At 47.5% G+C, this 13,418-nt stretch overlaps 1 protein-coding gene across 1 annotated transcript in view; it reads right to left on the reverse strand.

Annotated features, from left to right (window-relative positions):
* The window catches only part of ITIH2 (inter-alpha-trypsin inhibitor heavy chain 2), a 286,914-nt gene that overhangs the window by 111,592 nt on the left and 161,904 nt on the right, over positions 1-13,418 (reverse strand). The window lies entirely within an intron of this gene.

The raw sequence follows: 13,418 nt of genomic DNA on the forward strand, positions 1-13,418 counted from the left end.
TGAAGATCTAGAGCCACCTGATACTTTGAGATTGCTGGCTAGGTAGCAAGGGGTGGAAGTGTGAATTACGTTGTGGGTGATACAAGCTGTCTTGAATATAACAGTGTTCTATCGGAAGCCAGCAAAGACTTTCCAGCAGAGGTGTGATGTGGGCATTTTTCCTGGTACTGTAGACAAAGCGTGCAGCTGAGTGGAGGAAGAATGTTTAAAAGAGATAGGTGGGTCTTGGGTAGGCCTGCAAGGAGAGAGTTAGAGTAGTCCAGTCTGGAGAGTACAAGGACTGGACAATAGTTTTCAGTTCTTGTTCAGGAATGCTATGCCGTATCCCCGAGGAAGGCAAAGTCGGAAGTGTGCATTATTTGCCATTGTGCAGATTTGTGAAGTCTTTTATCCAAGATGACACCTAGGGATTCAGCACTGACAATGATGATAGGTTTACTGTTAAGAATGTTTAGACTAGCAATCCATGATTGAACAGGGCTGGAGCACTGGAGGAAGAAATAAGAAGGAATTTGGTTTTATCAGTATTCAGTTTTAGGTGATGAGGTATCATTCATTCTTGGATAGAGCTGAGGGTGTTGGGAAGAAGTGAGATGTTGTGAGAGGTGGAAACCATGAAGTAGAGTTCGGTGTCGTCAGCATAGAAGTGATAGAGGATCCTGGCCTCTTGTAAAAGGGCTTCTAGCGGTTCAGTGCAAAGGTTAAATAGGGTCAGAGCAAGGATAGAGCCTTAAGGGACCCCTTGATCAACTGCTTTGGAGTTGAGAGACCGTTTTCATTATAGTCATCTGAGATCTTGAGGTATGATTCCAACCATTTACATACTACTCCTTCAATTGCCATACTGTGTTTTAGTGTTTTAAAAGGTATGTGATGATGAACAGTATCAAAGGCTGCCAAGAGGTCAGGAAGGATCAGGAGGCAGGAGCCACCTGAGTCAGGGACTGGAAGGCCATTGTCAATTACAAGTCTGTTCCTTGTGAAGGTTGTGAAAGGACTGTTCTGGATACCTAACAACGATAGACTGATGGAAATCTAGCTGCATTGTGATATTTTAATTCAGATTATCAGCAGGTGTTCTTTTTCATCATTTGGCTAAGGTGCCAAGGACAGTCTCGATACTTTTCAGCTTCATAGTTTCATAGGCATGGCATTCTGCTACCACCATGGGTCCACTGTTCATATTACAAGAATCCAAGCCAGAAGCGTTGACATATATATCAATGTTTGTTAATACCACGGAGCCTTGTTTTCAGCCCATTCTTAACTTTTCCAAAGATGCTTTGGTGTTTAAACTTGTTTCTCAAGTTAGGATTACGGTGCCTGTGAGGAAGAAGCTCTACTTTTTGGTAGGTATTGCCTTTGTCAGTGGTATCCCAGTATGCACTGCGTCACTCACAGTTTTGCACAAGCTTTGAATTTTCAGTGGTCACAATTAACTCTAAAATGGTTGATACAACTTTCACCCACCCTACCTTGCATCGTATCATCAAAATTATTGATAAATCAAAATACATATATATATGTACAGATGGTGAAGGGCTTTGGAATAGCCCCTTTCATCCACTGGTCTGTTCAACTGTCTTTCACATTTTGCATTCACCAACCAAAGCATAAAACATGGGGCAATTGGTCAGTCCACTTCGGTCTGTTGAATACCTTGCACTGTGAGTGATTGCATTTTGTCTTATCACATGCACATCTGCCTAAAAAGGTCTGATAGGCCAATACTTTACTTTGCTGCAGTTTTTTCCTTTCTATTATCTATATTATTTAATTTTTAGGCATCCTTTGTGTGCAAGCAACAGTAAATCAAAGCAACTGTATGCTAGCCTTGCACCAATAAGAATCACGATTTCCCGTTATGTGCCTTAAAATATTAACCGTTTCTATATCTGTTCTAAGTACACCTACTTGCAATGAACCACCCATACAGTTCTCCTAAAAATATATACAATTGTTAACATTTCTTTAAAATAATTTGTGTACTGCAATCATGTAGCCACCATTTTTAGGTGGCGGTACGGTTTTTATTTTGATATTGGCTTTAGTTTGTGCTCTACACTTACAATAATTTTATTTGCATGTTAACCATAGTGACAGCCTGCCAAGACCAAGCTTCTTGACTTTGCCAGTGCTTGTTTTTGATTGGTGTGAAATGGTTAATTCATTTATCTGCCATTGACCTACAAAAAATGGTTTCTAGCATCGATGATGAGTTGTAGTATAATGATTAATAAATCATTTTATTCAGAAATATCTGTCTACCTTTGTCAGGAGGGCAAATATAGTTTTTAAATTTCAAAATTATTGCATTTTTTTTAAAGAAAACGTCACGTAGCTGGACTCCTAAGAAGAAGTATCATGATGTCAATACTATTTTGACTTTAAGGAGGGATCATTATTGTAAACTTCAAAAATCCACCTACGTTTCCAAGATAATACTGGAGTTAGAACAGTTTGAATTTAATTGGATGCGTTTGCTTCAATGGTGACTCCAGCACTCCTAGGGGCATATTTATACTCTGTTTGCACCAAATGTGCATCAACAATTTTGACGCACTGTCAGCGCAAACCTTGCCCCATATTTTTACTATGATGCCCGACCCCGCGGACGTCAAAAATTCCAGGGTGCGTCATTTTTTGGATGCGGGAAACCGCCTTGCGTTAATGAAATGCAAGGCAGGCGTTCCCATCCAAAAAATGACTTTAAGGCCTGTGCGCCTTATTTATACTCCTGTGTCATTTTGACGCACAGAAGGGGGCGGGCCTTAAAAAACAGCGCATAGCCTGATGTGCGCCTTTTGTTAACGCCTGGGTGAGGGCAGGGGTTAAGAGACCTGTGGGCTCACTTCCATGGTCTCTGACCATGGAAGCAGTCGAGAGGTGCCCTTCCCTGACCCCAGGGACACCCTCTGCCACCCTCGCCCACCCCTGGAGGACACCTATGGATGGGGGGACCCATCCCAGGTAGGTACAGGTAAGTTGGGGTAAGTATAATTTTTTTATTTTTTTAAAGTGGCATGTGGGCCTAATTTGGGCATTGGGCAAGGGGGCATGACTCCAGTCTTTGCTAAGACAGGAGTCATTTCAATGGGGGTGGTGCATCAAAAAATGGCGCAAGTCCGGTTTGAGCCATGATTTTTTACTCTAACCTGACTTGCACCATTTTTTGACGTACAACCCCCATGTTTCCCTACGCCTGCACTGCCTGGTTTGAGTCATTTTTTTTTACTTTTACCAGCCCACAGCACCGGCTAACATCAATCCTTAAATAAGGCACCCGCTTGGCGCGTAGGAATGGCGTTAACCGGCGGTAAATTTGTTGACGCAAACCAGCGCCAGCACTGGTTTGCATTAAAAAGTATAGATATGGGCCTTAATTTGTATGATGTTGCCCAGTAGTAACTAGTAGTGCCAGCCAGTTAACGTGCCCATAGTTGTTTCTATCACTGTCCAATAGATCAATCCGTTCCTGGTATCATGCATGCAGATTGTCGTCATATATGAACATGCTGTCTTCTGATGTACAGGTGTGCCAGATCCTTATTTTGAAAAAAGACCCAATCCGCATTTTATGTTTATCAAGTGGTTGAAGGTTTTGTAGGAAGGAGTTGCTAATAGAAGAGAGCTTATGGAGCATTAGTGATAGACTCCATCAATGTAATATTATCCTACTTCTATGACCTTTCTTATTCCCATTCCCATAATGTTTGTAAGTAGCTCAGCAAGGATAACAGACAGAGAAGATGTAAAGGCAGCATTGGCCTACATAGGCCTAAACAAATAGGTTCCGAAGAACCCCTATGCCAAATCGTGAACCATTTTGGGAGAAAGAATCTTGAGCATAATGCCTGCAGAATGAATGTAGAGCAGTGCACCTTACACAGCTTTTTGGGAGGTGCATACTACGAAACTGGCACTGAAATCACATTATCTCTGATGGACAAAGATCTGTTTCATGCAGGCCACAGTCGTGGAAGATGCAGCATGTAATATATCTTGCAATGGTGGTCCTCCTGTTAAGCGTCTGTTGCCCTCCCCAGCTCCACCGGCTGCTGCTGCTGCCTCGGCCCTGGGATCGAACTTAGAGCTTGTCTGGCTTTCAGTTCGAGGCCCTCCTCCACCACTCCTGCCTGCTCCTCATCCCTGGTGCCCTACAAGTATCTTCTGTGTCCTGTCTCTCTCTGTTCTCTCTGTTCTCGCCTTACTCCTGCCTTTTACCTCTGCTTCACTTCATTTTTCTACTTTTTTTTCTTTTCTGTGCCTCCTCTTCTCTTTTCTGTCCCTTCTGTTCCCTCGCCCTCCTGTGCCGCTGCTGCCCTGTGGCCCCATGTTAAAGGCAAGCCCTTCTGCATCCATCTGTGCCTGGATCACGCCCAGTGCCAGGAACCCTAAATATCCAAGCAGCCATTCCCTGGCCACCCTCCATTACAACGCCAAGACCCTCTACCGCCTTAACACTGGACGTCTCAGCCCCTGCTACACCGCATCTCCGAAAGACACCCATGGACATTTTTCCTGCCAGAACTGCAACCTCAGCTTCTGCCACAACAAACAGCCGGAATACCCCAAACCTGATGCCTGCCACAACCGCAACAACTGCCTCCTTCTGAACATACGCTCCCTCCATAAGCACACTACTGAATTTTGGGACCTGATTGACTTCCCCTTCCGGACATCACATTCCTAAATGATACCTGGACCAATCCTACCTCCAGACTGGATATCCCAATCCCGGACGGCTACAACATCCTAAGGATGGACCGGCCCTCCTGTCTGGGTGGAGGACTGGCCATCGTGCGCAAGTCCTTACTCAGCATCACTGTCAACACAGAGGAACACTGCACCACAATGGAACACCTTCACTTCCTGATCCACACCACTCACAACTCCTCCCTCTGCAGCACCCTGATCTACAGACCGCCCGGCCCCTGCCCAGCATTCAGCAACACCATTGTAGACATCGCCACCCCCCATGTCCTGGTGTCTATTGACTACCTCCTCCTCGACCACTTGAATTTCCACCTCGAAGACCGCAACGACCGAAACACCACTTCCCTACTCGACAATCTTGCCACCCTCGGCCTCAGAGAACTGATCCCCGTGCTCATGTGTGCCACAGGACACACACTAGACCCCATTTTCACCTCAAGCAAAAAGATTACCCACAAGAACATTTCCACCCCGGAATTGACCGACTTTCAGTGCCTAAACTTCACCATCACCACACCCATCGGCTGCCCCACGTACCAAGGGCCGCCCACAGGAAATGTAACAGAACCACCGATGAGCAACTCACCACGACCCTTGCCAAATCCTACTGACGATACCAACACCACAGCATGCAACCGCAACTCCTGGATCGCTGAATGCGCCAACTCCTTAGCCCCCCTCCGTGCACCTGCAGGCGCCTAGAGAAGAAATGGAGAAACAGCAAAACCAGCGAAGACCTCTCCTCCTTCAGAGTTGCCACTGCCACCCACCACCGACGCATCAAAAAAAAAGATACACTCCGTGAACGCATCAACACCTCCCCGCAACAACTTGAGAGGAGTTTTCTCGGTAATCAACAAATTCACCAATCCCCCCTCTGAAGCCATTAACATCCCCCGTTGCAAGACCTCTGTGACTAATTGGCCACTTTTTTCCACCGCAAGATTAAGGACATTTATGACTACTTCCTTCTGCAAAATTCACCCACCATCAGAACCTACGGCCTAACCCAGCCCCCCCAGAACCCACTCAAGCCATCCACAGCTGGTCCACACTCACCACAAAAGAGACTGAAAGCATCATGAACAGCATTCAATCTGGAGCTCCCACAGACCCCTGTCCTCACCACATCTACAACAGAGCCAGTGTATCCATTGCCCCCGAACTCCGCAAGACGCTGAACTGCTCTATCAGCAGAGACACCTTCCCCAAAGGTTGGAAATATGCCGAAGTCCGCCCCCTCCTGAAGCAACCCGCAGCTGACCCATCAGGGCTAAAGAATTTCCGACCCATTTCGCTACTACCCTACCCGGCCAAAGTACTGGAAAAAGCCATCAACTTACAGCTGAGACAATCCATGGAAGACAACAACTCTCTGGATACCTCTCAGTCTGGCTTCCGCAGCAACCATAGCATGGAAACAGCTCTTCTTCAGCCACTGATGACATCCGCACACTCCTCGACCACGGCCACACCACAGCACTCATACTCCTCGACCTCTCAGCAGCCTTCGACACGGTCTCCCACAGCACCTTATGCACCAGACTCCACAATGTAGGAATCCGTAGAAAAGCCCTGCAATGGATTAACTCCTTCCTCTCCGGAAGAACACAGAGTGTCAGGCTCCTACCCTTCATATCCAAACCAATAGAAGTCAACTGTGGAGTCCCTCAGGGATCCTCTCTGAGCCCAACACTCTTCAACATCTACATGGCCCTGCTTGCAGCCATCGTCAAAGGCAACGGAATGAACATTGTGTCATATGCGATGATACAAAACTCATCATATCCCTCACTGAAGACCCGGACAAAGCTAAGAGGAACTTTCACACTGGAATGGAAGCCATTGCCACCTGGATGAGGAAGAGCTGCCTCAAGCTCAACTCAGACAAGATCGAGCTCATCATCTTTGGAAACTCCACTTCAGCCTGGGACGACTCCTGGTGGCCCTCATCGCTCAGCACCCCGTCTACCCCGACTGACCATGCCAGCAACCTAGGAATCATCCTCGACTCCTCCCTATCAATGGCCGGACAGGTAAACGTAGTCAGCTGTTCCTGCTGGCACACCCCGCCAACTCCACAAAATCTTCAAATGGATCCGGCTGACGGCTGCACAACAGTCACCCACACCTTAGTCACAAGCAAGCTTGACTATGGCAATGCACTCTACGCTGGCACCACAGCAAAGAACATCAGGAAATTACAACTCATCCAAAATGCATCCACCAGACTCGTCCTGAACCTCCCCTACCAGCAACATATCTCGCAACACTTGAGGACCCTCCACTGGTTCCCAGTGGAGAAGTGAATCAACTTCAATCTTCTCACCCACACCTACAAGGCCCTTCACAACACTGGACCAGCCTACCTGAATCATCACATCTCTTTCCATACCAGACCCCTCCACTCCGCCCAGCAGATGCTAGCCACCATCCCATACATCCGAAAAACCACCACAGGAGGAAGATCTTTCACCTGCCTCGCAGCCAGGAGCTGGAATGGCCTGCCCACGCACCTCAGACAAAGCCCACCGCTCAAGACATGGCTCTTCGAATGAGGCTCAGAATCACCACTAGTGCCTTGAGACCCTCGCCAGTGAGTAGTTGCATTTAATAAAAACTGATTGATTGATTGATTGCCTTATCCACACATTAAAAGGGCATCATTGTCTTTAAATGTAACGAATACTTGGTCTATACAATGTAAAGTCCTAGTTCTAATTAATAAAAAATGTAAGGCATGCCTAACATTGAGGGTTGTACCATTAACTTAGTTCAGACGATATGTGGGAGCAGAGCAAATTAATAGAGAAAAACATATATTTCTCTATTAAGTGAATGTCTGGAAGGGAAAAGTGGAGTGAGTGCTCAGCATCAATCAGCATAACGAAATTAGTACCAGAGATGAACGGGTGTCTGACAAGAGGAAACAGATGACCTAACACACCATTTGGCAACTCTGTTGGCCCTGTGAAAATATTTTGCTGGTGTTGTTCTGTAGTCCTCAATGACTACAGTGTACGATCTTATTGGGTTACAGCTGGAAACTTGATTCAACAAGATGACTAGAAAAAGAGAAGAAATTACCCATGGAGCAAGTGAGCAGTTGATTGGTCTAGGTGGCTGCCACTACATCTAAATTCTATGAAAAACATCCTCAACTTGACAGGAGGCCCTTCCACCAGTGTGTGTCTTCTGAATAAAGTGTTAGAGGTTGAAGAACTAGACTTGGTGAGAATTGCATGCTGTAGTGACCAGAATGTTGGTGTGCCTAGGGCTGTATTAGAGTTTCATGTTGACTCAAGAACAGACTTTTCTATAGGAACTTGGATAAGGTATCCTGCAAAGCATCAATGGATTTGTGCCTCAGGCTTTGAAGACAGAATCAAGGACTTGCCAAAGGATTTCTCACTCAGACTCTGCTCTTTGGTTGTCAACCACCTCAGTATGAGAGACCAGCAGTGGGAGTGTGATGGACTGCACACATATCCACTGCCAGAAGGCAAAGCCTTCATTTGTAGAAGAGAGTGCTGTAAAGAAAGCTTTGAGAGCCAGAAGGAATGTTCTCATCTTCGGCACATATTATTTTGAGTGAATCTTGCATCCCGTCACAAAGACACTCATAGAAAAAAAACCTCTGGTGAGTCCCCTAGTCAAATTTTGATGAATTGGCCATGACAGTAACTTGTGGCCATGGTCGACAAAAGTAGAACCCTATCAGAAGACTGGAAGCATTGCCTTCTGTTGCAAAACCGTGAGCAGATTTGGCTGGATATCTGGATTGGGACAGGCTTTGAATACCTGTGGAATAACTTATCCCAGTTCTTTGTTGATTCCAGCAATAGGAAGGGCATATGAAACTTGTCAAAAGGAACTAACTATTTTGATGAAAAATGTATTTTATCTCAAGGGACTCTAAAACAAACAAATAGGCGTGGTGTTCATTTTCCAGGAAGTGGCCCATGTTTGCCTATGGTCAACAGGCTAGATGGTCTGAATGAAATAGACTGTCTTTCAGGGCAGCACGCAAGAGTTTGAGTAGATTAATGAGATGTCAAGATTGAATAAGGTTCTGAATGTCAGGGGCATTGAGCCACATGTGCATAGTCCTACTCGGGTTTTGTTGTATTTCGATTTCCAGCAAGTACACTTTGGGACGTGTACATCACAATGACTTGTCTTGCAAACCCACTGACCAAATCCGGACATTATTCTGGGGACCTGTGAAGATCAGAGGCACGTTCAGCATCTTAAAGGTTTGTAAAATCGTAAAGATCCGGGGTGGGCTTTCTCCCCCTTTCCTTACTTTTTACAAGAATGTTAGGGGCTCCCTTTTCGTTGGTGGGTTCATCTTAAATTCTTTTAAATATAGAAGCTTCTTATCTGCTGAGGTTTCTTAGATGTCAAGAGAGGCAATTGCAGCCTTAAAAGAAGTAGCTGGAGGAGCATCGAGCATCAACATTCTGCACCACTAAAAAGACTAATGCATCAGCAGTAATCTCAGTCAAATATTGAGAGTGAATGGAAAGCCTTCCTGTGGAATGAAAGTCCTTAGGCGGCGCCAAGTATGACAGCCAAGCGCTGGAAAAGTTATTAGGAATTCATGACTGTAGGAAGTTGGCTCTGTATGCACTATTTCAAAGTGAGGAATAGTATGCACATAGTCCAAGGGTTCCCCTTAGAGGTAAGATAGTGGCAAAAATAGATAATTCTAATGCTCTATTTTGTGGTAGTGTGGTCGAGCAGTAGGCTTATCAAAGGAGTAGTGTTAAGCATTTGTTGTACACACACAAGCAATAAATGAGGAACACACACTCAGAGACAATTCGAGGCCAATAGGTTTTTGTATAGAAAAATATATTTTCTTAGTTTATTTTAAGAACCACAGGTTCAAGATTTACATGTAATACTTCAAATGAAAGGTATTGCAGGTAGCTACTTTATGAACTTTGAATTAGTAAAATAGCATATACACTTTTCACATAAATCACATATAGCTATTTTAAAACTAGACACAGAGCAATTTTCAACAGTTCCTGGGGGGAGTAAGAGTTTGTTAGTTTTTGCAGGTAAGTAAACCACCTACGGGGTTCAAGTTTGGGTCCAAGGTAGCCCACTGTTGGGGGTTCAGAGCAACCCCAATGTTACCACACCAACAGCTCAGGGCATGTCAGGTGCAGAGGTCAAAGTGGTGCCCAAAACGCATAGGCTTCAATGGAGAAGGGGGTGCCCCGGTTCCAGTCTGCCAGCAGGTAAGTACCCGCGTCTTCGGAGGGCAGACCAGTGGGGTTTTGTAGGGCACCAGGGGGGGACACAAGTCCACACAGAAAGTACCCCCTCAGCAGCACGGGGGCAGCCGGGAACAGTGTGCAAACACGCGTCGGGTTTTCAATAGGTTTCAATGGGAGACCAAGGGGTCTCTTCAGCGATGCAGGCAGGCAAGGGGGGGGCTCCTCGGGGTAGCCACCACCTGGGCAAGGGAGAGGGCCTCCTGGGGGTCACTTCTGCACTGGAGTTCGGATCCTTCAGGTCCTGGGGGCTGCGGGTGCAGAGTCTTTACCAGGCGTCGGGACCTGAGGAGCAGGCAGTCGCGGTCAGGGGGAGCCTCGGGATTCCCTCTGCAGGCGTCGATGTGGGTGCTTAGGGGGGGCAACTCTGGCTACTCACGGTCTCGCAGTCACCGGGGAGTCCTCCCTGAAGTGATTGTTCTCCACAAATCGAGCCGGGGGCATCGGGTGCAGAGTAGTAAGTCTCACGCTTCCGGCGGGAAACACAAGTTGTTTCAAAGTTGCTGCTTTGTTTCAAAGTTGCAGTCTTTGGTGAACAGGGCCGCTGTTCTCTGGAGTTTCTTGGTCCTTCTAGAGCAGGGCAGTCCTCTGAGGATTCAGAGGTCACTGGTCCCTGGGGAAAGCGTCGCTGGAGCAGTGTCTTTAGAAGGGGGGGAGACAGGCCGGTAGAGCTGGGGCCAAAGCAGTTGGTGTCTCCGTCTTCTCTGCAGGGTTTTTCAGCTTAGCAGTCCTCTTCTTCTTAGGTTGCAGGAATCTGAGTTCCTAGGTTCTGGGGAGCCCCTAAATACTGGTGTGTTTAGGTCTGGGGGGGTTAGTAGCCAATGGCTACTAGCCCTGAGGGTGGCTATACCCTCTTTGTGCCTCCTCCCTGAGGGGAGGGGGGCACATTCCTATCCCTATTGGGGGAATCCTCCATCTGCAAGATGGAGGATTTCTAAAAGTCAGAGTCACTTCAGCTCAGGGCACCTTAGGGGCTGTCCTGACTGGCCAGTGACTCCTCCTTGTTTTTCTCATTATCTCTCCTGGACTTGCCGCCAAAAGTGGGGGCTGTGTCCAGGGGGCGGGCATCTTCACTAGCTGGAGTGCCCTGGGGCATTGTAACACGAAGCCTGAGCCTTTGATGCTCACTGCTAGGTGTTACAGTTCCTGCAGGGGGGAGGTGTGAAGCACCTCCACCCAGAGCAGGCTTTGTTTCTGTCCTCAGAGAGCACAAAGGCCCTCACCACATGGGGTCAGAAACTCGTCTCTCAGCAGCAGGCTGGCACAGACCAGTCAGTCCTGCACTGAACAATTGGGTAAAATACAGGGGGTATCTCTAAGATGCCCAATGTGTGCATTTTTTAATATATCCAACACTGGCATCAGTGTGGGTTTATTATTCTAAGAAGTTTGGTACCAAACTTCCCAGTATTCAGTGTAGCCATTATGGAGCTGTGGAGTTCGTTTTTGACAGACTCCCAGACCATATACTCTTATGGCTACCCTGCACTTACAATGTCTAAGGTTTTGCTTAGACACTGTAGGGGCATAGTGCTCATGCACCTATGCCCTCACCTGTGGTATAGTGCACCCTGCCTTAGGACTGTAAGGCCTGCTAGATGGGTGACTTACCTGTGCCACAGGCAGTGTGAGGTTGGCATGGCACCCTGAGGGGAGTGCCATGTCGACTTAGTCATTTTCTCCCCAACAGCACACAAAAGCTGGCAAGCAGTGTGTCTGTGCTGAGTGAGGGGTCCCTAGGGTGGCATAAGACATGGTGCAGCCCTTAGAGACCTTCCCTGGCATCAGGGCCCTTGGTACCAGGGGTACCAGTTACAAGGGACTTACCCAGGTGCCAGGGTTGTGCCAATTGTGGAGACAATGGTACATTTTAGGTGAAAGAACACTGGTGCTGGGTCCTGGTTAGCAGGGTCCCAGCACACTTCTCAGTCAAGTCAGCATCAGTATCAGGCAAAAAGTGGGGGGTAACTGCAACAGGAAGCCATTTCTTTACACAAGCCCCCCCCCCCAGCCCACAGGCCAGGAGACTCAGCCAAAGCTGGGAGAGTCTTCCTAGTCTGTCAGGCGAGGAAGAGTAGAGGAAATATGCTGGTTTGTTGCAGGGCCTACTCTGCCTTACATCCTCCTGTTCAAGTCATTCCCTCTGTGGAACTGACCTACTTCCACAGTGATAGGACCTAGTCTGAATTGCCTCTTGTCTGTGCCTTTAATGTCTTCACCCATTCTCTCTATTTTGGGGTTAGAGGTATTCACCTCTGCTAATCGTATCTTAGCCAGGGTCACCCCTAGCTTACCCAAAGAGGTTACCCAGAGTTGGAGTAACCCCACCATGACCAACAGAGTCAGGGGGCCTAACTTGCTATGTGGCATGGGGTCAGACCACCATGCCAAGGATAGTGCAGCCATAAAGGCTAACACCCAGCAGAGGCCACTGCCAGCTGTCAGTGCCCAGAACCACACCTTTAGCTCTTCACCTGCAAAGGAAGGAGCTAAGTTACAGGCTTCTGTGGGTTCAGGGTGCCTGTCTGCTGTGTAAGAGTGGGGGGTTACTACATCTTGTAGTAAACACCCTTCTTCCACTCTTTCTTCTGTTAACTGAGGAGCCACCCACTCAGGTTTAACAGTTGCCTGACTATCCAGGACTTCTTGTGGGTCAGGTTGGACCTTACCAGTGCCACTTTTGGAGTTCTCCCCTACTGGAGCAGAATCTCCTTGGCTTGCTGGAACCTTGGCTAAAGGTTGTCCACCTTTCCTACTCAGTTTTCCTTTCTTTTTCTTCTGGGACCTACTTGCAGTTACTGCAGGGGTAGCACCTCCAGAGTCCTTGGGAGAGGACTTGCCCTGGACCAGTTCCTCTCTTGGGCTCTGACTAACCTCTGGGTAGTCATTTCCAAGGAGACAATCAAGGGGGAGGTCTGTACTGACTACCACCCTTCTCCAGCTAAAAGTTCCACCCACTTCTACGGGCACAAAAGCCACAGGCCTATCAGTGACCATATCTGGGCTAACTCTTACTCTGGCAGTCTCACCTGGGATGTACTGGTTTGAGAACACCAGCCTGTCATGCACAATAGTGTGACTGGCACAAGTGTCTCTCAGGGCAGTGGCTGGGATTCCATTCACCAGTAGGTGGTGGAAGTGTCTACTTCCCTCTGGAATCTCCAACTCACCTGTTGGGCCCCTTTTCCAGTTGAAGGCTATGAAGACCTCCTCATCTGAGGAGTCATCCCCAATGGCTACACTGTTCACCCCTGGGATTTTGCTAGAGGGTTTGTTTTTGGGACAAGAAGTGTCCTTGGTGTGGCGCCCTGTCTGTCTACAGTTGTGGCACCATGCCTTAGTGGCATCCCAGTTTTTACCCTGGTACCCACCTTTGTTTTGGTTTGTGTCTTGGGGCCCACCCACCTGGTCTGG

The sequence above is a fragment of the Pleurodeles waltl genome, chromosome 4_1 (assembly GCF_031143425.1).
Source record: "Pleurodeles waltl isolate 20211129_DDA chromosome 4_1, aPleWal1.hap1.20221129, whole genome shotgun sequence".
In the NCBI taxonomy this organism is placed as follows: Eukaryota; Metazoa; Chordata; class Amphibia; order Caudata; family Salamandridae; genus Pleurodeles; species Pleurodeles waltl.